Source organism: Bos indicus, chromosome X (assembly GCF_029378745.1).
Source record: "Bos indicus isolate NIAB-ARS_2022 breed Sahiwal x Tharparkar chromosome X, NIAB-ARS_B.indTharparkar_mat_pri_1.0, whole genome shotgun sequence".
In the NCBI taxonomy this organism is placed as follows: domain Eukaryota; kingdom Metazoa; phylum Chordata; class Mammalia; order Artiodactyla; family Bovidae; genus Bos; species Bos indicus.
In genome coordinates, this window is record NC_091789.1 from 135,047,589 (window position 1) to 135,073,895 (window position 26,307).

Genomic DNA, 26,307 nt, shown 5'->3' on the forward strand with positions numbered 1-26,307 from the left:
TGACTAGACGGACCTTTGTTGGCAAAGTAATGTCTCTGCTTTTTAATATGCTATCTAGGTTGGCCATAACTTTCCTTCCAAGGAGTAGTCGTCTTTTAATTTCATGGCTGCAATCACCATCTGCAGTGATTTTAGAGCCAAAAAAAAAATAAAGTCTGACACTGTTTCCACTGTTTCCCCATCTATTTCCCATGCAGTGATGGGACCAGATGCCATGATCTTCATTTTCTGAATGTTGAGCTTTAAGCCAACTTTTTCACTCTCCACTTTCACTTTCATCAAGAGGCTTTTTAGTTCCTCTTCACTTTCTGCCATAAGGGTGGTGTCATCTGCATATCTGAGGTTATTGATATTTCTCCTGGCAATCTTGATTCCAGCTTGTGCTTCTTCCAGCCCAGTGTTTCTCATGATGTACTCTGCATAGAAGTTAAATAAGCAGGGTGACACTATATAGCCTTGACGCACTCCTTTTCCCATTTGGAACCAGTCTGTTGTTCCATGTCCAGTTCTAACTGTTTGTCTTATTCATTTTGTCTTATTAATTTTGATATCCACACCTCCAACAAAGCTGCATACAAGTGTTCAATAAATGTTTGGTTTTTGACTGAGGGACTGGGTGAATGTAATAATGGCCAAGTGTACCCTATAATCGGAAAAGGCAATGGCACCCCACTCCAGTACTCTTGCCTGGAAAATCCCAAGCCTGGTAGGCTGCAGTCCATGGGGTCGCCAAGAGTCCGACACGACTGAATGACTTCACTCTCACTTTTCACTTTCATGCATTGTAGGAGGACATGGCAACCCACTCCAGTGTTCTTGCCTGGAGAATCCCAGGGACAGAGGAGCCTGGTGGGCTGCGGTCTATGGGGTCACATAGAGTCAGACACGACTGAAGCAACTTAGCAGCAGCAACAGCAGCAGACCTCATTCATGTCTCCCAGGAGACATTTGGTTGACAATAATAATTTAGGTTCTTTTACTATCAAATAAGTAAGCAGCAGCAGCAGTACCCTATAATGTTCATTGAAATTATGCTAGTTTTCACAGTATATAAAATATCTGACTTGGACAAAGTCAGCTTATATCTCATTCATTTTGTTGGTAAGAGATGAATCTATGTTTTTTTTTTTTTTTTTAAAGTGTGGGGATCCATTAAGGGAAGACCTTGTGGTTTTTCAATAGATTTGAGTAGCACTTTCTCAGCTGTGGAGCATGGCAGATTTTATTATTCCCATTTTTTAAAGGAAAAAAGTTGAGGGATGGAAAGATGCTAAAGAAATCTAGTTAGTAGATGATAGACTAAGAATTCAAGATAAGAGCTCAGGCCTCCTGATGCTGCTCTGTCTTTTGATAAGACATAGTCTTTCTGTTAGATTGGCATCTCTCTCTTCATATCACAGACTTTACCTCTTGATATTTTTCCAAGGAAGTTACTATTTTGAACTTAGGAAAAAGAAGTTTATTTTAACGAACAATAACAATCCTAAATAAAAGCAATTTATATCTTATTGACGTTATCTTGATTTAATGTGGAAACAGTGAAAGTGTGTTAGTCGCTCAGTCATGTCCAGCTCTTTGTAACTTCATGGACGGTAGCCCGCCAGGCTCCTCTGTCCATGGAATTCTCCAGGCAAGAATACTGGAATTGGTTGCCATTCCCTTCTTCAGGGGATCTTCCCGACCCAGGGATCCAACCCAAGTCTCGGGAAAGGGTCAGTTTGTTAGAAACAAGTATCTGAAGATGTTTGTAAACTCAGCTACTATTTTAATTAGTTATTTAATACCAACTATATAGAATTTTTCACTAAAGTGAAAACATGCATGGTGAGTTTACCAGGAATACCTTGGATCTCTAGCCTCTGCCAGGCTTAGGCATCTGTGTTTTAGGGAGAAAGGAGTGCATGAAGTGGGAAAACTAGAGGGTAACTTCACTAAGCATCTGAAAACTTGAACTTGATCTGTGCAAATAATTACGTTTCAATATACAGATGCCTGCTGATGGAAATCTAGATTAAACCTGCTTACCTAGGAAAGACTACTGGAAAAGCCATAGCTTTGAATCCCAGATTGGTGGGAAAGATTGAAGGCAGGAGGAGAAGGGAACAACAGAGGATGAGATGGTTGAATGGCATCACCAACTCAATGGACATGCATTTGGGCAAGCTCCGGGAGATGGTTAAGGACAGGGAAGCCTGTTGTGCTGCAGTCCATGGGGTCACAAAGAGTTGGACATGACTGGGCAACTGAAAAAAATCCTAGGAAGGAAGATCATATTTTCATTCTGATGAACTAATATTAAATCCTAAAAAAAGCAAAACGGCTGTCTGGGGAGGCCTTACAAATAGCTGTGAAAAGAAGAGAAGTGAAAAGCAAAGGAGAAAATGAAAGATATAAGCATCTGAATGCAGAATTCCAAAGAATAGCAAGAAGAGATAAGAAAGCCTTCCTCAGCGATCAGTGCAAAGAAAGAGAGGAAAACAACAGAATGGGAGAGACTAGAGATCTCTTCAAGAAAATTAGAGATATCAAGGGAACATTTCATGCAAAGATGGGCTCGATAAAGGACAGAAATGGTATGGACCTAACAGAAGCAGAAGATATTAAGAAGAGGTGGCAGGAATACACAGAAGAACTGTACAAAAAAGATCTTCACGACCCAGATAATTACGATGGTGTGATCACCGACCTAGAGCCAGACATCCTGGAATGTGAAGTCAAGTGGGCCTTAGGAAGCATCACTATGAACAAAGCTAGTGGAGGTGATGGAATTCCAGTTGAGCTCTTTCAAATCCTGAAAGATGATGCTGTGAAAGTGCTGCACTCAATATGCCAGCAAATTTGGAAAACTCAGCAGTGGCCACAGGACTGGAAAAGGTCAGTTTTCATTCCAATCCCAAAGAAAGACAATGCCAAAGAATGCTCAAACTACCGCACAATTGCACTCATCTCACATGCTAATAAAGTAATGCTCAAAATTCTCCAAGCCAGGCTTCAGCAATACGTGAACCATGAACTTCCAGATGTTCAAGCTGGTTTTAGAAAAGGCAGAGGAACCAGAGATCCAATTGCCAACATCCGCTGGATCATAGAAAAAGCAAGAGAGTTCCAGAAAAACATCTATTTCTGCTTTATTGACTGTGCCAAAGCCTTTGACTGTGTGGATCACGATAAACTGTGGAAAATTCTGAAAGAGATGGGAATACCAGACCACCTGACCTGCCTCTTGAGAAACCTATATGCATGTCAGGAAGCAACAGTTAGAACTGGACATGGAACAACAGACTGGTTCCAAATAGGAAAAGGAGTGCGTCAAGTCTGTATATTGGCACCCTGCTTATTTAACTTCTATGCAGAGTACATCATGAGAAATGCTGGGCTGGAAGAAGCACAAGCTGGAATCAAGATTGCCAGGAGAAATATCAATAACCTCAGATATGCAGATGACACCACCCTTATGGCAGAAAGTGAAGAGGAACTAAAAAGCCTCTTGATGAAAGTGAAAGTGGAGAGTGAAAAAGTTGGCTTAAAGCTCAACATTCAGAAAATGAAGATCATGGCATCTGGTCCCATCACTGCATGGGAAATAGATGGGGAAACAGTGGAAACAGTGTCAGACTTTATTTTTTTTTGGCTCTAAAATCACTGCAGATGGTGATTGCAGCCATGAAATTAAAAGACGACTACTCCTTGGAAGGAAAGTTATGGCCAACCTAGATAGCATATTAAAAAGCAGAGACATTACTTTGCCAACAAAGGTCCGTCTAGTCAAGGCTATGGTTTTTCCAGTGGTCATGTATGGATGTGAGAGTTGGACTGTGAAGAAGGCTGAGCGCTGAAGAATTGATGCTTTTGAACTGTGGTGTTGGAGAAGACTCTTGAGAGTCCCCTGGACTGCAAGGAGATCCAACCAGTCCATTCTAAAGGAGATCAGTCCTGGGTGTTCTTTGGAAGGAATGATGCTAAAGCTGTAACTCCAGTACTTTGGCCACCTGATGCAAAGAGTTGACTCATTGGAAAAGACTGTGATGCTGGGAGGGATTGGGATCAGGACGAAAGAGGACGACAGAGGATGAGATGGCTGGATGGCATCACTGACTCGATGGACGTGAGTTTGAGTGAACTCTGGGAGTCGGTGATGGACAGGGAGGCCTGGCGTGCTGCCATTCATGGGGTCGCAAAGAGTTGGACATGACTGAGCGACTGAACTGAACTAAAAGAAAGGTACAAAAGGAAGTAATCAAACATACTTGAGATACAGGAGTATTTTGCATTCAATTTGGGCTGGCTGGGGATGACAGATCTCCTTTAAGCTTGTCACAGGTTTTGGGCTGAGTCAGGAGAACTATAGGAGCAAATCCACAGAAGGAAATCTGAGGCTTGAAAAATAAGCATGAAATTTAGATTTTACTAGTCTTAGTCCTTATTCTTTCAGTTCATATAGTCTCATTTTCATGTTTTATAGGCAAAATTAAACATCATAATAGTAGGTATTCATTATCCATTCATCTATTCACTCATTCAACAAATATTTAACAGCTTTCTACTGTGTGCAAGACACTTCTGTGTAATGTAAAAGAAACAGTGATGTTCTGACCTATGCTAACGTTAAAAAGCAGTCTTGAGTTTATTTTTGCAAAGGGAGAAAAGTAAGGTACAAATAAATAAAATAATTTTTATTGGATGTCTATATACACTTTGCTGACAAAGGTCTGTATAGTCAAAGCCATGGTTTTTCCAGTAGTCATGTACAGATGTGAGAGCTGGACCATAAAGAAGGCTGAGTGCTGAAGAACTGATGCTTTCAATCTGTGGTGCTGGAGAAGACTCTTGAGAGTCCCTTGGACAGCAAGGACATCAAACCAATTAGTCCTAAAGGAGATCAACCCTGAATATTCATTGGAAGGACGGAGGGTGAAGTTCTAATACTTTGGCCGCCTAATGCAAAGAGCCAATTCATTGGAAAAGACTGATGCTGGGAAAGATTGAAGGCAGGAGAAGGGGGCGACAGAGGATGAGATGATTGGATGGTATCATGGATACTTAATGGACATGAGTTTCAGCAAATTCTGGGAGTTAGTGAAGGACAGGGAAGCTTGGAGTGCTGCAGTTCATGGGGTCTCAAAGAGTCAGACACGACTGAGCAACTGAACAAAATACATGGTCTATAACAAAAGCATATGATTGATGACTAAGTTGGAAGGGATAGGGACGTTTCAAGTGTATATTCAGATGCTGATTCTGGCACCTATTTGGGATGTAATGTTACATTTCCTCTTCCATAAAATGGGAATAAGAACTTTGTGAAAGAATGTTAGGAATATTGAAAATTATGTATCTAAAGAGGCTATCATGATTCTCAGCACTTGGTAGGTGCTCAATAGATGGTGGCTGTTATTGTTAATAACATTTAATATAACAAGGAGACTCTTCTATAAATGCCTAGGTGATCACAGTCATTGAGAAGATATTCTAATATAGATAATGTGAATTACATTATTAGAATTAGGGCTTCAGTAATTTCATGGGAAATATGGGAAGTAGATGAGGCATTCTTGAAACAGGCAGTTTATAATCAGAGTACTATTTCTACAATTTAATAAATGGTCCGTATGTGTAAGAGTCTTAAGTGAAAAGTCTTTCAGAGAATGTAGGATGAATTTCAGATATTTCTACTGCATCAGGATTAGAAAGACAATGGCCAGTAATTAAAAATTTACCCCCCTCAGTAGCCCATACTAAGGGTTTGCTAAGATTAAACTTAAATATTTATTTTTTTTTTCTGTTAAAGGTAACTTTCTAGCTTTTAAAAACATTTTTGAACCTTCATCTTAGACCATTTCAACTTTTCCTCCTATGTGATAATATACAACTGATGCAACAAATCTCACTTTAATATTTGCACCTGAACCAGTGAACCAGTGAAGTTGTTCAGTCGTGTCCGATTCTGCAATCCCATGGACTGTAGCCTACCAGTCTCCTCCATCCATGGAATTTTCCAGGCAAGAGTAATGGAGTGGGTTGCCATTTCCTTCTCCAGGGGATCTTCCTGACCCTGGGATAGAACCCAGGTCTCCCGCATTGCAGGCAGATGCTTTACCGTCTGAGCTACCAGGGAAGCCCTAGTTTGCACCTAATAATGGCCTAATTTTTCTATTTTCATCTTCAAATTTTCTTGAATTTTGCACTAAGATTTATTCATTTTAAAGGATGCAATTTGATCTTGTGCTATTTTCTAGTGTTTAGATACAATAAATAATACTTTAATTTGGTCCTTGTTTAACATTGCATAAGTTGTGTCCTATGAAAATAATTTTATTCTGCATTGTAGAAAATGGATATATTCCACATTAAAAAAAAAAAATTTCGGTTTCTATTCCCGAATTATGATTTTAAAACTCATGTCCTAAGTAAAACTCATGTACTAAGTTAAGCAGATCATGGATGCAAAACCTTCATTCTACTTTTGAAAAAAGTTGTCGAGAGAAAGGCCTGCCAATGGTTTACTTTTAGCTAACACAGCACATTGTATTATTTTTCAGACAAAAGTTTTAAATCTGCCTATACCCAACCTCACAACGAGGAATGGGATGTTTTTCTCTGGTTTTTTGTCTGCTACATTTTGTGCCGGGAGAGATTCCCTTTGGAGCTTTTTTTTAACGCCCGCCCCCTGCCCCTAGTTGCGACCTCCACCTGCGCAAACCGTTGGGTTCCGGGCCAGGGAATTGAGCAGAGGAGACCCCAAAACCCACTCTCGAAGACGCTCCCGAGTACTTTCAAGCCTGTGAGCGAATTATTTTACTCTCCAGGTTAATCTAGTTCCCGTTAGCTCAAGCCTGGGTTTAAGGGAACAACTAAATCTGGAATGTGGAGCTGGAGGGGATTGCTGGCAAAAACTCATGGAAAAAAAAGAAAAGCTGTTTCGAGGACTATGCTGCAACCCGCGAAGGAGTGGCTTTGCTCAAGCTGCTCTAACGAACTGCTTTTTCCTTGCTCATCGAATTTGCTCGAGCTCCTAGGGAAGCGCCTGCCTTTTCGGTGCGTGGCCAGGGTGGGCGGTGGCCGAGAGTCACAGTCGATGGCTAAGGGGAAAGCATTCCCCTTGGATGAAACTTGATGCGCATCCTGGGCTCCGAGTTGGGGGCCCACCACGGTCTTGGGTGCAGGGGCTGCGACTTTTTTTTATTTTTATTTTTGGCGGGAGGGCAGATTGGGGCGGGGTTGCGGGGAACGGACGAGGGAAAACTGCCAAGGTCTTGCCCGGGTTTGCAGAGTCTCACTGTTGGACACCGGCCGCAGGAGCTTCCGGCAGAGCCCCCGGCTCGGGCCCCGCACGCGGCAAACGGTCAAAGTGCGCGGCTGCGGCAACCGCAGGGCACGCGGACGGAGGGGAGGGGGCGGGGCCGCGGTGGCGGTTGCGGGGCATGCGCGGCTTCGCGCGCGGCTTCTCAAACATGGCGGCGGCGGTGTGAAGACCGGTGCTGGCTCGCGGGATCTGTGTGACAGAATTTCGCTCTTTTCGCCGACGAGACTCGAGGTGTGAGGCGACTCCGGGCTCCGTGAAGACCAGAGAGGAGGAGTTTTGGCGTTCTGGGCTCTGGCTGTTTTCCGCGGAAGGTAGGGAGTCTCCGGCGGCGCGTCCCCCGCGAGGAACGCCCCCTCACCGCTCCGCGGGGTCCGGCCCCAGATCGGTCCCTCACTCCAGTCAGCCACTCTCCGAGGCTTAACCCCAAAGGTCCCCTACCCCTCGGTGGCCTCGCCCCCAAGGCCGGGACTCCCCTGCCCCGCGTAGCGCTTTCCGCGACGCCCCTCAATCGCTCTCGCGCCGCCCCTCACACTTGGGGCCCGGTCGCCCGGCACCGGCCCATCCCGCCCGCGGCGTTCGGAGGCCTCACTCCAACGGTCCCCTGACCCGAAGCGCGGACAGCACCTTCTAGAGCATCCTCCGCCCGTGGGTGGGGCCGGGCTGGGGTCCCGGGACAACGCAGGTGGGCGGCGGGGCTGAGGAGTAGGGATGACTTTGGTAGTCTGTGCTGAAACTGGTCCCGGAGTTTTCCGGAGACTTGTGAGAGAACTTTTGGAGTTTCTGAAGGAAATGTCAGTTGGGAAGGATGCGCTTGTGGCCGAGCGCGGGCTTGGGCCCCGGTGCCAGGTGTGTACGTTAGACTCGCGGCCCGGGACTCGGGGCGGATGGGTTGAGGGCAGCGCTGGTGCCTCGCTCTCGGGGGAGATAGGGGGCGGGAGGGCGCGGCAGGCTCTGGCGGTGGGGTGCGGGTGGGAGTGGGGGGCCGAAGAGTGGGTCTGCTGCTCTCAGGAACGGCGAGGCGGCCGCCGCGGTATCGCGGCAAGACTGGGTCGCAGGACCACTGTTCTTTTTCGAGATAGCGTTCTCGCTTTTTCCACCTGGATAGTGGTTGTGCTACATTCTAGTGTGAATCGCCAGGGGGAGAGCGAGTAGGAGAGTTGAATAGATTTTGCGTCTTGAAGTTGTACGTAACTTTGAGGGCTGAGCTGTAAATTCGCGCCGCCTTCCCCTCGTCCCTCACCCCAAATGTTAGGGCAGCACAGGTAGTGACAAGTTTACGTTTAAAACTATTGATTTTTTTTTTTAAAGGTTGTAATACATTTGTCATTCATTATAAAGTGTGATTACAATTTGGAACTAGCCTCTACTTTGAAGAATTAGATTAGCATTTACAATTTACCTGTAGGTTGACTTTAGGACAGACGTCTCTAAGAGTGCGTGGGGCGGTTAGGAGGGGAAACTGAGGCAGAGAAAGTGAATACTTCCTTATGATCATATGATATACAAAGTTATTGGAGATGGTTTTCTTTCCGAGATGTTCATATGTCTGTTTTGGGGAAAGAGTATTATAAAATGTGTAACATTTATGCAGTACAACTTCCTATGACAATCAGTTGTATTTTAACTATAACTTATAGACGCATATTTATTTTTTTTTCAATAACACTGCTTGGAAATGTTCAATAAGGACAGTTTTGCCTTTCTTACCATTCTTTTTCTTACTCATTAAATGTGTTTCCAAGGATGAATGTTTTCTTTAACTATGTGGTTTTGTATATTCAATGGCAGGAATGTGAAAATAGCTTTTGGAATTGAGTCCATTTGGGATTTTGAGACTAGAGTTCATCAGTACTTACATGATGCCTTGAATTTGTTTGTCTATGTCTTTATCCATATTCTTCAAAACAGTCAGATGGGTTTTTTTCAAAAACTTAGCCGAACAGTACTTTCAGTGGCTCTGTCATTTTTGAGTAAATTTCATGTATATCACACAACCTCATGATCTTCCAAGGATGTATACCTGTTTCCCCCCAGAGAACCTGATTTGTTTTGAAATTAATACTTTGAAAAAAGATTAATGTGGGCAAACTACATTGTTAATGTGTGAGGATGCTTTAAAGTTAATGATGTCATATGTACAAAAAAACTGGAGTCAGTCTTAAAGAGGTGATTTTTCTCTTGAGGCAGCAGTTGGTCAGTCCTTTTGATTTATGGTTCAATCAACACATCTTTATTAAGTACCTGTGCTGTCTGTAGTATGGCGTTCAGTTCAACCTACTGCTGTGTGTGCTGGTTTCTAGGGTGTTTAAGGCTTCCCATTAGTAGTTTATTACTGAAAATCTCAAGATTATAGTTAAGAAAATCATTATGAATGTAGAACAAGTAGTCTTTTTCTTTCAGTGGCAAATTCAGGGAGTCAGTGTTTTGGTCATAATTCTCTAAACAAAATTTGAGTCTTAATTTGAATTATTTCTGACTTATGTGATATTAACTTTATTCCTCTTTTGTTATGATTATACACAGCTATATATATATTTTAAAATAATTTTATGTATTTATTTTTGGCTGTGTTGAGTCTTCACTGCTGTGCCAGCTTTTCTCTACTTGTGGCCAGCAGGGGCTACTCTGTAGTTGCGGTGTATGGGCTTTTCATTGTGGTGGCTTCTCTTGTTGCAGAGCATGGGCTCTAGGCATGCAGGCTTCAGTAGCTGTGGTACATGGGCTCAGTAGTTGTGGCTCCTGGGCTCTAGAGCACAGGTTCAGTACTTGTAGCCATAGGCTTAATTGTTCCACCGCCTGTAGAATCTTCCCGTACACAGGATCGAACCTGTGTCTCCTGCATTGGCATGCAGATTCTTTACCACTTAGCCACCAAGGAAGCCCAAAGCTATATATTTTTATGAGAGATTGTTTTTTTGGGTCAAACAGATGTCATACTGGTTAGGCTTGAGGGAGAAAATGAATTACTGGTATAAATTGAAATCAGTATGTGTTCTGAAGAGTGGGTATTTTTTAATGTTAAGTAACTTCTATGACTGAGTAGTTTAGGCTGTAACTAGATATTAAGTGACAATTTAGAGCCCTTTCTTTTTTTCATAACATTTCAGAAGTCTCTATGAGCTAAAAAATAACAAGGGTTATGATGGTCAGCTATAAGCCAGATGTGACTCTCATTTTCTTTAGGGTTTGTTCCTTTTTAGCTGCCTGCCTGTTCCTCCCAGATGCTTCCTATCACCCCTCTTCCTGCCCCTGTTCCCTTTGCTGTTGGTGTCTGTTTCCGCATCAGTGAAATGGTCAGGGTAATCCTGCACTGCCTCACTGAGAAATAATTGATGATAGTAAAGTGCCTTGTGAAGGCTGAGTAAATGCCAATTTTTTTGAATGAGAATGATGTAGCCCCTTGTTTCATTTAAGGAAGGCCTAAATCCCAATTTTAGCTTGAGCTCTTAGAGTGTGGGGAGAGAGGGAGGGAGGAGGAAAATTGCACTTGAAAATTTACTGCCCCCTCCCCCCGTTTTGGTTAATAGAAATGACTGTTGGAACTTTAGAAACTGGAACACTGAAGGGTGCAAAGGATCCTTTGCTATTTGAGTCATTAGTCACCTCAATTTTTGTGTGTTTTTTTTTTTTTTTTGCCAGGTTACTCTGTCTGTTCCTTTTTATGTTTATGCCAAGTGTGAATGGAAATCTGAGGTCATGTTCTCTTTTAGCTCATCTCCCTGGAAGTCAAATTGTCTCTTCCTAGTAATATTCCAGGTTTTTAGGATATGTAAGATATGAATTAAGTGAACTCTGCTAGCCATCAGCTAGTAGAGCTGTGAGGTTATGGTATGAATATTGGTCTGGCATTACCAGGTATTTTGTAGTTTGGAGTGAGAAAATCAAATACCCTTAGGAATTTAAGGAACATTATTAATGTCTGAAAATTACTACATCCATCATAGAATTTGAAGTGATTATTGATTTTAGGAAGCAAAAGCCTGGACGTTTTGAAAACGGCAGATGTGGGTCAGTTTGAAAGAAAAAGTTTACCCTACCTTAGCTTGGGCTCTTAATCTTTATAATCCTTTTGTCTTGGGGAAATAAATGAGAGAAACCACTGTTGTTTATTTTAGATTAAAATAGCTTGGCATGATTTAGTGGCAAGTAAGTTTTCTAGGCTCTAACTAGTTTGGGCTTTGGTTACTCTTAAGAGTAGAAATGCCTTTACTGTAGTGATAACATTTTTTAAGATACCAGAGGTGACGGTTCTTAAAGTAGGCTAACTTCATAAAATTTAAAATAAAAATTAAGATTTGAAATATGCATGTGCTGTTTGGTTTTCATGAGAAAGGCATTTTTGCTTATTTTGTCTTTATGTTGTCTAATATAAGTAATCCTTGGTTACTTTAGAAATAATAATACTAGTTATTTTTATGCTAAGTGACTTCTACTAAACATATATCCCTAAACTTTTCTCTTGCTTTCATTTTTTAGGCATGTGGTGGAAAGGTTTTAAAGAAATGAGAATATCTTACTGTGTTAACAGTGAAAGATTTGAGGCTCCTATAAGCAGTTTATATGATGGTGCTGTTCAGTTTAATTTCATATTCATCTGACATAGACTAGTGAGTTTCTTATTTAACTAAGGAGTTAAAAAAAGAATATGCTTTGTATGAGTAAAGAGCTGGGAAACATTTGAAGGTAGAGAGTATTTGACTACCTACTACTTGTGACCTGTGTTTATGGCTGTGACTCTGCCTCTTCCTAAGTTTATAGGAGCAAATTGTTGTAAGAGCGGAAAGAGTGCCCACCTTTTATGGTAACGTGCCATTGTAAACTTCAGAAGAGACAGATATATTGCAATTCTAGGGCATATCTTGAGAACACTTTCTTTTCTCAGGAAAGGTGATGGAATTCTCTTTGCTTTTTGTGTTTAGAATACATATTTGATTTTTCTCGACCTCTGTTTCTCATAAGGGTTAACTGGTGCTGAACTCCAGACAAACAGCTCTATTTGCTTGGGTACCTTGTAGCCTTGACATAGTCTTATAAGCAGATGTATTGACAAACTTCTTTTAGTTTTAAATTAAGCAGTGAGTGAATCACATGTTTCTTCGGTTCTCTTGCCTCCCTGAATACAGTTGTAAACTTGCGCCCTTTGCTGTGAAACTGCCTTTTTTTTTTTTTCTTTTGAAAGATGTGAAGTATTATTTGGAATGTTTTCCAATATACTTTAAAGGTTTTTGAAAGGTAATGATCATTATTCTCTGTTTTTTATTAATTTGGTAGAATTTGATAAACTGTTCAAATGAACTACACTGTCTTTGATTATTAAAAGAATTAATATATAGTACTCAGTAATTTAAATACATTTATATATTGCTTGGTTTTAGATTATAGACTTGAGATTTTTTTGTGTTGAGATTTTGAGAGATTGTAGAAATATTTAAATAGGTCATTTACTGACACCTGCTTCATGTTTGAAGTATGGTCAGGGATGTTTAGTTTTCTGGTCACTTCAGATTATGGTTTATTACTTGCTTTTCTGTAGTCTGTTGTCTAGCAGGGATTGTTGCTGTCATCATTTCCATTATTTCTTGTAGGGCCAGTGTTAGAAACCATAAATCTAGACGTGATAATAGCAACAGGCTGTAACCTGACCCAATTCTTTTGTCACAATGTCCGCACTGAGAGCTGCCCGTAGTAAATTGACATGCCCGGCTATTAACTTCAGTCATCTGCAAATGTCTGTGGGCAGCAGGTCTTTGGGCAATTAGCCTGTGGCTGTGCTTTAAAACCTTAGGAATTTACAACTATAAACTGGGATTTTGGCAGCTCTTTCATTTATCTGTTTTCTGACATGACATACTTTTTAATTAAATGCATAGATTTCATATATGTATTGTTTTAAAATTGTAGGGGATTAATTATTTAACTTGGAGACTTTAATTCTTTAGATAAATTAAAAATTCTTAAAAATAGTTGTTTTCTTCTTGAGTTTGCTTTGACACAGAAAAATAACTAATTTCTAATTCGTTGGGGTCAGACTTTACTGAAGCATAATTAAAACTGCTCCTCCAGGAAACTTGTTTTGATACATCTTCACTGCTAAAAACATTGATTTTGGTTATTCACAATTCAGAGATGGGATTTTATTTTTAAAGGTAATTGCAGCCTTAGAATTGAAGTGTTTTCCTGATTAATTTGATAAATATATCAGAAAATGGGAAATTTGATTACTGAGTAAATCGAGTAGGTGCTTGTGAAATCTTAAAGTGATGTATCATGTCCAGTTCAAAACTTAAGCTGTGCAATGGATATCCTACAGTTGTCTCTCTGTATCCATGAGGTGTTGGTATCAGGACCCCCTCAGATATCAAAACCTACAGGTGCTCAAGTACCTTATAAAATGGATTAGTACAGTCAGTCCTCTGTATCCATGGGTTCTGCATCTGTGGATACCGAGGACCAACTGTATACACTTTTTGAAACTCTATCAAGGTAATCATCTTACCAGGAACAAATTTTTAGTTAAAAGAGGCAGCTTCTCTTTGTCAATGGAAAATATATAGCTATAATATATTTAAATTAAATCAATAAGTGCTTTTGCATTTTGGTGTAAATGTGCAGTACTTCTTGAAATCAAAATAATAAATTTTTCATGTCAAAATGAAAAACTTAAAGGTGTTGTTTTATGCAGTTAATTTAGACTCCCTGTTATCTTGCATATTGACTGAGCAATAAAGAACTTTTGCATTTGTGTTTCAAGTTTGAAAACAGTATCTTTACAACAAGGTAAACTTAGCAGCAGCAGCAGCAGCAGACTAAAAAGGAAAAAGCATTCTACCTGTGCTATTTCATTAAGAGTCTGTGGTGACTTATGTGTGTATATAACTTTGACCGCCTATTTCAACCTTTTCTTTAAAACCACCAGCAACCATATGTTCAAGGCTTTTAGCCTTGAAACTTCTTATACTTTTGATTATGCTCAAGGGGATATAATGAAATATTTTTGCCACTAAATTATTTTGTGTGTAGGTTCTGTGTCTTTTCTCTCTTTTTTGTGAATATTGGTTTAAAGCACGTGTTTTAGTTCAACTGTTATGTAGTTGGAATTTATAAACTGAATTCTGGTACAGCATAGTACACATAGTTCTCCTTGGAAAAATACTTATAATAACAACATTTGTATTGGGGCCTGTCTTTTTGAGACTTCAAACATTTTAGAAATCAAATTCAGAGTAAAAAAAAAATGAAGGTCTATCAGATGTTGGAAAGGAGGAAGTTGTGGGAGTGGGGGACTGTCTCAGATCCCACAGAATTTTATCCTTGGCCCATTGATTTAGACTCTAAGCTATAGAGTAGACATTGCAGGAGAGAATGGAGAACAATGACAGCCAAAAGAAAATCTCACCAAAATTTTTTTTAAAAACTACAGTATTCTAGGACTATATGGTTTAGATATAAGCATAATGTAGCACAACAGATTTACTAATTTAGCAAACATTTTGGGGGCCCTACTCTGTGATAGACCTGGTGGATAGATATTACAGAATACAAAAGTGAACCAGAGTAGGTTTCTAGTAGGGTACACGCATTTAGCAGGAGCTCAGTAGGTGACAGCTCTTAGTATTTATTATTACCACTGCCAGCACCACCATCAGTAGACCCCAGGGACCATAATCTTCATTTTTTCCTGTCTTCAAGGATCCATTCTGTGCAGGGTGTCTGTCTCCTTACTTCTCCCTTGTAAAGCAGGAACAGTGTTTGGAGCTCTGTCTTTTGTTTTGGTGTCTGACACACCTAGATTTGAATCGTTTTTCTTTCACTACTTTCTAAGCTTCAAGAATCAACAGAACTTGGTAACTGATAAGATATTGGACAGAGGAATAGGATACTCAATGCTATGCTAAGTCACTTCAGTCATGTCTGACTCTGTGCGACCCCACAGACGGCAGCCCACCAGGCTCCCCCGTCCCTGGGATTCTCCAGGCAAGAACACTGGAGTAGGCTGCCATTTCCTTCTCCAGTGCATGAAAGTGAAAAGTGAGATGACTTCTAATTCAGAAAGATTGGTAGTTTGTAATGTCTAGAGTAGGCAGCAGAGGGAGAGAAACTCATTTTGGAGGGCAAAAGAGTTTGATTTTGTTTGTTGCTTTTTTTTGGCCATGCCATGCGACTTGCCGGATATTAGTTGCCCAACCAGGGCTGGAACCTGGGCCCTCTGCAGTGGAAGCTGAGAGTCCTAACCACTGGACCTCCATGTATCCCCAGAATTTGAATTTTAGAAGTATGTTGTATTTGATGTTGTGAGGCATTCAGAGTGATGTTCACTTGGCTAGAGTAGACATTTTGGAGAGAGGTTGGGACAAGAGGCTTTGATATAGGAGTTATCCACATAGAAATTTGCATGAACCATGAAATAGAATGAGATTCTAGATTCTAAAAGTTTCTAGAATGTAGAGAAAGAAACTGAGTGACTAGAGAAGATCAATGGCTAGGAGAGCGAGAGGAAGTAGACACAGAGGGATAATAGATGTAGGACAACCAGGGAATAAATAACATGTGGGGCTCAAAGAGGAGAGGTGTCTGGGTTGATGGATCTATCACAGAGGGCTCCTAAAGTGTCAAGGAGAAGTATGACTCAGTGCTGAAATAGGGTTTGATGTTTGAGAGGTAACTGGGGCCTTGGAAAGCAGTTTTAGAAGAGGGAATGTAGAGGCCAGATCACAGAAAGTGAGGGAACCCAGCAACTCTGTATTATGGGTGTTATCATTATATTTATTACCAAAACTCCGGTCATCAGGAAAGATTACTTTGGTAAAGATATAGTTGAGAATCTTTTCTACACCTATAAAAATTCAGTGTTATCTCTTTTTAAGGTCACAACTCTTTCAAAAAATCTGGATTTTAATATCTGTCAAATGGGAGGTTGAATGAACAGGTGAATAATGAATGCTTAAATTTGGACGTTATCCCCACCTTTGGGGCTTTTGTTTGGTACATATGGTAGCAAACTTTGCTGTTAGTGAGGGAACACATTTAGTTTTTCAGCTTTGCACCTGTATTTTGTTTATGTTCTCTCAGGTTGAGATTCTGTAATTCCATCCATTTTAGAACATCTGACTAATAGCCTAAATTTAAAAGGGCCCTGGGAAATTTCCTGCTAGTCAGACTTGTTTAGTTCCTGTCCTTGTCAAAATGTTATCCTTTATTGACTGTTCAGATAGTGGTCTCTAATTAGAGACTCAAGGTGTATTACCTTTTTTTCAAAACAAAACACAAGGGAAAGGCTAAAAGAAAAAAAACACCCAAACAAATAATGGAAGAGCCCTTAGAATTATGGACCCATTAACTTGCTAAATAGTTCTTTAAAATGGTCTTTTTAAAAAAAATGTAAAAAAAATAAAAATTAAAATTAAAAAATTGTAGAATTTTCTCCAGAATCAGATAAGAGCAATAGGAGTTTTAGGTTGAATAATTCCACTTTAATCATTGTTTTGCATTGTTTAATCATACTAAGAAAATGATTTAAAACAGTGTAAGACTTTCAAAGCATTTTTGATTTATTATCAGCTCTTAAGTCTGTTATAAGATATAATTTGCAAAACGAATGATTTTGTAAAAGACCCCTGCCCCCTACTATCTATCCTTGTTCAAAGCCTGCTAGATACAAGTGCTAGATTTAATGTAATTGTGGTCTTTGGTAAAGGAAATGCCATTGTCAGATACTATAACCTAGTACTTTTTTGGCTTATATTTGAATTTTTTTTTTTTTTTTTTAATGGCGTGACGTTGCTCCTTATGTGCATTTAGTGAAACAACTTCTGTTAGTTCTGGCAAAAGTAAAACAAAACTTCTAATTTTTTTTCTCATTAAAATTTTCTCTCCCATGTAACATGGAGAACTACTTTGGGGGTCTTATTTGAGTTTTTTTTTTTTTTTTTTAAAGTGCTGAGGCAGTTCAAAGTATATTGAGAGCAAAGTTAAGCTTTTCTGCAGTTTCTTCTGCAGACTGCCACTGTGGAAATGAGGTATGTCTTTATTTTTGAAAGAAGATCAGGGTCCTAATATTTTCCAGAAAGATAACAGCTGTGCTGTATTGCACATCTGGTATGTAAGTCATATGTTCTAACTCCACAGTATCTTTGAGGTGTTCTGAAGATTCAACTATGAATTGATGCTATCCAGAGTTTACTAAAAGAACGTGGTATAGTCCTCTAACTTCTATAATGTCTGTCCTATTGTATCTGAAAGACATAAGTGAATTACATTATAATGCTGGGGGCATTTTAAGAGGGACAATACAACTTCTGTTTTTCTTAAATTAGTTAGTCAAATATACTTTCTATTAAATTAACCAATATTCCTTTACATCAAAATCTATACAGATTTCTCCTAGTATTCAGTGCTAGGCAAGTGCTTGTCTTTCCCATTCAATTTGTGTATATGTTTATCTTGAAGTGGGACTTTTGTAGACCAGAGAGAAATTAATCATTATATGTGATTTCCTACCCCTCCTTTTACCTATCTGTGTTCTAATTTTTAAGAGAGTTGATGAATGTGTGAAAAAAAAGGAAAACAAATCCCCAAACTATTCTAGCTTCTAGTAGTTCATAAAGACCATTTTAGTTCACAAAAAACCTAAGGCTGTTTTTAATACTCACCAACCCTAAAGGAAATAATACATTCATGAATAATTATACTTCAGAGTCATCCAATATGGAGTGACATCAAGATTTTTTGACTCCAGCTAGAATGTATAGGCTTTCTGATAGTGCTAGTTGGGAGATGGTGGCTGCTTTCTTTGGTAATTATATGTCTGGGCATTACGTATATGTATATTTATTAGTTTAATTTAAAAGTGTCTTAAACTTAACATTTTAGTTTGTACTTTGAAAGTGAATAAGTAATTCTCAGGAATCAAAGTAGGAATATAGGTTCATTTTACAGCATAATTGCTGTTGTGTTAATGCTAAAACTCATTCATCTTGGGGAGTTTTAATTAGGACAGATGGGATGGGATAGAAAACAGTCTTTGAGTTTCTAGTTGTTCAGGATACTATGCTAGATGCTCTACCTGCACTATCTCATTTAATTTCATAACTGCATTTAATTTCATGGCTACAGTACAAAATGTAGATGGTGATAGTCTTAATTTACACATGGGAAAACCAAGACTCAGGGAGATGAAGTAATTTGTAATGGCTTTGAGCACTAGAAATAATATTTCTGTGTAATTGTTATGGCTACCAGTAACCATCACAGTAACGACATAATTTATTAAAACTTGTGTGATAAGCCAGGCATTTAGGGATTATTAAAAAAGAAAAAATAGCTGACAGGGTACATTCTCCCGCAAATGAAAATAACTTTCTCTGGTTATTTAATATATACTATGGTAAAGAATTCAAATCATACGTAAAAATATAAGGAATAAAATAAAGTTCACCTAAAATCTCACCACCCTGTGATGCACAAAAGGAGGATCACCAAAATATTTTTGCATTACTTTATGCAAACTTATGCAAAATTTTATATAAATAGAATTATATCACACAAAATAGATTTATAATGCCTCCACACATACCATTATCTTATCTTTACCTTCCCAAGGAAGCCTTAATAACAGCCTAGTACATGTCCTATGTTTCTCTCCATGCTTAAATAACTTCAATCTGTTATTCATGTAATCCTGTAGAGACCTATGTATACACTTAGAGTGAGATTTTAGTTACTATCAGAACGTTTGAGTACTTCTTTTTAGGTGCAAGTCTTTGTGCTAGTTGTGGGAGAACTATAAGGAAGAGTAAGTGATTCTCAATCACTTTGTAGTGTGTGAGGAGAGGTGAGCAGGTAAACATACAAGACTTGCTTTGATACCTGCTAAACGCTGGTTGGAAACACAGCCTGGGAGCCCTGCAGGGGAGCTCCCAGAGGGCAGAGGCCTTGCCTTGTTGATTCTGATGGGCATAAACCCTTGCTTGACCCATGGGATTATGGGTACATGTCTGTGAATAAAAGTATGTGTTTAAAACAAAAAAGATTATTCTGTTTACAGGTCTAAATGGATTGACTTTTGTAGTTTGAGAGTCCAGTAGAGAAATAGTTGGTATATTTGTTTCTTTGCAATGGAGTTATCCATTTTCCCATCAGAGAGTTTAATTCGTTTTATTTTAAAGTTTGGGAATATTTGTAACAAGGAGGACACTGTAATATTTTGCTGTACAGTTTAGTATGTATAGTGCAAGGCCCTTTGAAGTTTAAGATAGTTTAAGTAGTTAGTGATACTTTCTAACACAGAAATCCTTATTTGCTCAAAAGTAAGCTTAAGGATTCACTTTGATTGTACATTTGATGCATAAATTGAATGTGAATTTATACATTTGCATATGCCAAGTATTGAACTTGGGGAGAGTAAGAAATAAAATAAGTCTCCAATGAGATGATTGACTTTCAAAATGTTTGAAAAGAAATAATGTTTTATTAAAGGTTGGTGAATATTCACTCAGGTGTTCAGTTTGCCTAGCACTGTTCTAGATGCTGTGATATATTTATATATATAAAGGAAATAAAATGGGGCAGGATCATAGTCTCTTAAGGGGAAAACTATTTCATTTAACATTGAAATGAACATGGAAGCTATGTGGCTCGAGGGAAAGCAGTAAAGGCTGTTTATAGTGAAGAAGAGTGTTTAGGGCAAATGATTTTGATTTTATCGTGACCCTGAAAGAATCCTTAAATTACTGCGATGAACACAAGCTCACTTTTGATGTCTTCTTAACAACTCAGTGAACTTTAACACCATAATGACTGAAAAGGAAGGTTTATTGAGTCACTGACTCATTTCCTAAAGAGTTTGGGTTCTTTTTGTATGTTGAAGTCTTTATTTGACATGACTTTGGACTTCACAGGAGGATAGGTCTGCTCACTGGTGTTGAATGACTATGATAATTGAAAAGGAAATGTTTCTAAACTCTAATAAAAGAGTTGGTTTTATTTAATATGGCTAATCTCAAACTAAAGGGGTCTGGAATTCTTCCTGTTTTTATCTAGGGATAAGTAGAATATTTTATTCTTTGGTGTGTGGTTCTACTTCTAAAGTAAGTGCTTTGGATTCCAAAACATTAGTTTTAAAGTTAAGAATATTTACTTTGTGTTTAGCTCTAAGAAGGTTCTATTTTAATAGAAATACTTGTTTTTCTATTACCATCAGCAATGAATGAGTTCCAGTTCTTCATCTTTACCAACATTTGGTAGTGTCAGTCTTTTTAATTTTAACCATTTATGTGGTGATATATCATGGTGGCTTTAACTTGTGCTCCCATGAATACTGATGATTTTAAACATTTTTTTCACATGCTAGTTGGCCATTTGTGTATCTTTAGTGAAGTGATTGTCCAAATCTTTTGCCAATTATGCTTTTATTGGGCTCTGTTTGCCTTTTTAAAATTGAGTTGTCAGTTTTTTGTATATTCTGGATACAGATCTTTTATCAGATCTGTGTTTTGCAAACATTTTTTTCCGTTCTGTAGGTTATCTTTTTGTTTTCTTAGTAGTATCATTTGAAGAGCAGTTGTTAGTTTTGATGAAGCCCAATTTATCAATTATTTGTTTTATACATTGTGCTTTTTGTGTCATATCTAAGAAATCATTGTCTAATTAAAAATTACAGTATTTTTGTGTTTTCCTCTAGAAATTTTATACTTTCAGGCTTTATGTTTAGATTTATGAACTGTCTCAAGGTAATTTTTGTTTATTGTGAGTGAAGCGTTGTTTTCTTTTTTGTTGTTTTTAATTGAAGTATAGTTGATTTACAATGTTGTGCCAATCTTTACTGTACAGCAAAGTGACTCACTTATACATTCTTTTTTGTGTGCTTTTCCATTATGGTTTATCATAGGTTGTTGAATATAGTTCCCTGTGGTATACAGTAGGACCTTTTTGTTTATCTATCCTATATATAGTGGTTTACATCTGCTAATCCTACTTTTCCAGTTCTTCCTTCTTCTGCACCCCCACTCCCTTGGCAACCACAAGTCTGTTCTCTATGCCTGTGAGTCTGTTTCTGTTTTGTAGATATATTCATTTGTGCCATATTTTAACTTATTTTTTTTAATGTTTTTAAAATTTATTATTTTTTGCAATCTTTATGTTTAATTGTAAGATAATTGGTTTACAATATTTCTGTTGGCTTCTGCCATATATCAGCATGAATCAGCCACAGGTATACATATGTCCCCTCCCTGTTGAACCTATCTCCCACCCCATCCACCTCTCTAAGTTGTCACAGAGCACTGAGTTTGAGCTCCCTCTGTCATATAGCAATTTCCCACTGGTTATCTGTTTTACATACGACAATGTACATGTTTCAGTGCTGTTTTCTCCATTTGTCCTACTCTCCTTCCCCCACAGTGTCTACAAATCTGTTCTCCATGTCTGCATATCCATTACTGCCCTGCAGATAAGTTCATCAGTACCATCTTTCTCGACTCCATATATATGCATTAACATATGATATTTGTTTTTCTCTGACTTACTTCACTTTGCATAACAGACTCTAGGTTCATCCACCTCATTAGAACTAACTCAAATGTGTTCCTTTTAATGGCTGAGTAATATTCCATTGTATATATGTACAACTTCTTTATCCATTCATCTATTGATGAACATCTAGGTTGCTTCCATGTCCTAGCTGTTGTAAATAGTACTGCAGTGAGCATTGGGATACATGTGTCTTTTTCACTTATGATTTCCTCAAGGAATATGCCCAGTAGTAGAATTGTTGGATCATATGGTGGTTTTATTCCTAATTTTTAAAGGCATCTCCATACTGTTCTCCATAGTGGCTGTATCAGTTTACATTCCCTCTAACAGTGCAAGAGCATTCCCTTTTCTCCACACCCTCTCCAGAATTTATTGTTTGTAGATTTTTTGATGATGGCCATTCTAACCAGTGTGAGGTGATACCTCATTTTAGTTTTGATTTGCATTTCTCTAATAATGAGCCATGTTGAGCATATTTTCGTGTATTTTTTAGTCATCTGTATGTCTTCTTTGGAGAAATGTCTGTTTAGGTCTTCTGACCACTTTTTGATTGGGTTGTTTGTTTTTCTGGTATTGAGCTGATGATTCTTTTTTTTTAATTTATTTTTTAATTGGAGGAAACTTTCTTTACAATCTTGTGTTGGTTTCTGCCATACAACAGCACAAATAAGCCCTGATTATACATGAATCACTTTCCTCTTGAGCCTCCCTCTTCTTCCTTCCCCCTTTGCCATATTTTAGATTCCACATACAAGTGATAGCATATGGTATTTGTTCTTCTCTTTCTTACTTCGATTATTATGATCATCTCTACTTGCATCCATGTCACTGCAAGTAGGCATTATTTTGTTCTTACCAATTGGTAATTTTATTTTTAGTTATCTGAGAAATCTCCATATTGTTCTCCATAGTGGCTGCACCAATTTAACATTCCCACCAACAGTGTAGTGGAGGATCCCTTTTCTCCACACCCTCTCTAGCATTTGTTATTTGTAGACTTTTTAATGATGGTCATTCTGACCAGCGTGGTTTTGATTTGCATTGTACTTTTCATTTGCATTTCTCTGATAATTAGTATTGTTGAGCATCTTTTCATGTGCCTACTGGCCATCTATATGTCTTCTTTGGAGAAATGTCTATTAAGATCTTCTGCCTATATTTTGATTGTTTTTTTTTTTCTGTTGTTGTTCAGTTGTATGAGCTGTTTGTGTATCAGTTCAGTTCAGTTGCTCAGTCATGTCCAACTCTCTGTGACCCCATGGACTGCAGCATGCCAGGCTTCCCTGTCCATCACCAATGCTCGGAGTTTACTCAAACTCATGTCCATTTAGTCAGTGGTGCCATCCAACCATCTCCTCCTCTCTCATCCCCTTCTCCTCCTGCCTTCAATCTTTCCCAGCATCAGCGTGTTTTCAAATGAGTCAGTTCTTCGCATCAGGTGGCTGAAGTACTGGAGTTTCAGCTTCGGCATCAGTCCTTCCAATGAATATTCAGGACTGATTTCCTTTAGGATGGGCTGGTTGAATCTTCTTGCAGTCCAAGGGACTCTCAAGAGTATTCTCCAACACCACATTTCAAAAGCATCAATTCTTTGATGCTCAGCTTTCTTTCTAGTCAAACTCTCACATCCATACATAACTACTGGAAGAACCATAGCTTTGACTAGATAGACCTTTGTTGGCAAAGTAATGTCTCTGCTTTTTAATATACTGTCTAGGTTGGTCATAACTTTTCTTCCAAGGAGCAAACGTCTTTTCATTTCATGGGTGCAATCACCATCTGCAGTGATTTTGGAGCCAAAAAAAATAAACTCTGTCACTGTTTCCATTGTTTCCCCATCTATCTGCCATGAAATGATGGGACCAGATGCCATGATCTTCGTTTTCTGAATGTTGAGTTTTAAGCCAACTTTTTCACTCTCCTCTTTCACTTTCATCAAGAGGCTCTTTAGTTCTTCTTCACTTTGTGCCACAAGGGTCATGTCATCTGCATCAGATCAGAGATCAGATCAGTCGCTCAGGCGTGTCCAACTCTTTGCGACCCCATGAATTGCAGCACGCCAGGTCTCCCTGTCCATCACCAACTCCCGGAGTTCACTCAGACATATCTGAGGTTATTGCTATTTCTCCTGGCAGTCTTCTTTCCAGGTTGTGCTTCATCCAGCCTGGCATTTCTCACGATGTACTCTGCATATAAGTTAACTAAGCAGGGTGACAATATACAGCCATGACGTACTCCTTTTCCTATTTGGAACCAGTCTGTTGTTCCATATCCAGTTCTAACTATTGCTTCTTGACCTGCATACTGATTTCTCAGGAGGCAGGCCAGGGGTCTGGTATTTCCACCTCTTTAAGAATTTTCCACAGCCTTTGACTGTGTGTTTGTGTATACTTTGAAGATTAAGCCCTTGCCTGTTGCATCAATTTTTTTTTTTTTTTTGGTATGTAGACTAGTTCCAGTGCCACTTGTTGGAAAAAAAAAAAAACAAAAACCCAAAATCATCCTTTCTCCACTGAATTACCTTGACACTGTGTTGAAAATCTGTTGACGATATGTATGTGAACCTTTCAGGACTTTTCTTTCCATTGATCTATGTATCTGCCCTTTTTCTTTCCACTGATCTATATATCTGCCCTTATGCCAATACTGTGCCATCTTGATTACACAGTGTGCTAATAAGTGGTTTCAGTCGTGTCTGACTTTTTGCTACTGTATAGACTGTAGCCTGCTGGGCTCCTCTGTCTGTGGGCTTCTCCAGGCAAGAATACTGGAGTGGGTTTCCATTTCCTTCTCCAGGGGATCTTCCTAACCCAGGGATCGAACCCTTGTCTCTTATGTCTCCTGTATTGGCAGGTGGGTACATTACTAGTAGTGCCTGATTGGGAATGGGAGTTAGTAATGGGAAGTAGTAATGGGAAGCCTGATTATACTGTACCTATTGGTAAACAACAGAGAAGGCAATGGCACCCCACTCCAGTACTCTTGCCTGGAAAATCCCATGGATGGAGAAGCCTGGTAGGCTGCAGTCCATGGGGTCGCTAAGAGTCGGACATGACTGAGCGACTTCACTTTCACTTTTCACTTTCATGCATTGGAGAAGGAAATGGCAATCCACTCCAGTGTTCTTGCCTGGAGAATCCCAGGGACAGGGAAGCCTGGTGGGCTGCTGTCTATGGGGTCCAACAGAGTCGGACACGACTGAAGCGACTTAGCAGCAGCAGCAGCATGGATAAACAAAATTTAATCGTGATTAAATCCAGTTTATTTTAGGATTAGTGCATTTTAAAGCCTATTGAAGAAATCTTCCAGCTTGTGAACATGGTTCAGTTCAGTCGCTCAGTTGTGTCTGACTCTTTGCGACTCCATGGACTGCAGCACGCCAGGCCTCCCTGTCCATCACCAACTCCCAGAGTTTACCCAAACTCATGTCCATTGAGTCGGTGATGCCATCCAACCATCTCATCCTCTGTTGTCCCCTTCTCCTCCTGCCCTCAATCTTTCCTAGCATCAGGGTCTTTTCAAATGAGTCATCTCTTTGCATGAGGTGGCCAAAGTATTAGAGTTTCAGCTTCAACATCAGTCCTTCCAATGAACACTCAGGACTGATTTCCTTTAGGATGGATTGGTTGGATCTCCTTGCAGTCCAAGGGACTCTCAAGAGTCTTCTCCAACACCACAGTTCAAAAGCATCAATTCTTCAGCACTCAGCTTTCTTTATAGTCCAACTCTCATATCTATACATGATCACTGGAAAAACCATAGCTTTGACTAGATGGACCTTTGCTGGCAAAGTAATGTCTCTGCTTTTTAATATGCTATCTAGGTTGGTCATAACTTTCCTTCCAAGGAGTAAGCATCATCTGATTTCATGGCTGCAGTCACCATCTGCAGTGATTTTGGAGTCCAGAAAAATAAAGTCTGCCACTGTATCCCAATCTATCTGCCATGAAGTGATGGGACCGGATGCCATGATCTTCATTTTCTAAATGTTGAGCTTTAAGCCAACTTTTTCGCTCTCCTCTTTCACTTTCATCAAGAGGCTCTTTAGTTCTTCTTCACTTTCTGCCATAAGGGTGGTGTCATCTGCATATTTGAGGTTATTGCTAGTTCTCCCGACAATCTTGATTCCAGCTTGTGCTTCATCCAGCCCAGAGTGTCTCATGATGTACCCTGCATATAAGTTAACTAAGCAGGGTGACAATATACAGCCTTCATGAACTCCTTTTTCTATTTGGAACCAGTCTGTTGTTCCATGTCCAGTTCTAACTGTTGCTTCTTGACCTGCATACAGATTTCTCAAGAGACAGGTCAGGTGGCCTGGTATTCCCATCTCTTTCAGAATTTTCCACAGTTTATTGTGATCCACACATTCAAAGGCTTTGGCATAGTCAGCAAAGCAGAAATAGATGTTTTTCTGGAACTCTCTTGCCTTTTCGATGATCCAGCGGTTGTTGGCAATTTGATCTCTGGTTACT

General features: G+C 39.3%; 1 protein-coding gene across 1 annotated transcript in view; it reads left to right on the forward strand.

Annotated features, from left to right (window-relative positions):
* Nucleotides 1–7,450: 7,450 nt before the first annotated feature.
* The window catches only part of SCML2 (Scm polycomb group protein like 2), a 121,401-nt gene continuing 102,544 nt past the window's right edge, over nucleotides 7,451–26,307 (forward strand). Inside the window, exon 1 of the mRNA XM_019956407.2 lies at nucleotides 7,451–7,614. The gene's annotated coding sequence lies outside the window, so the exon portion shown is untranslated. The remainder of the gene's footprint in view (nucleotides 7,615–26,307) is intronic.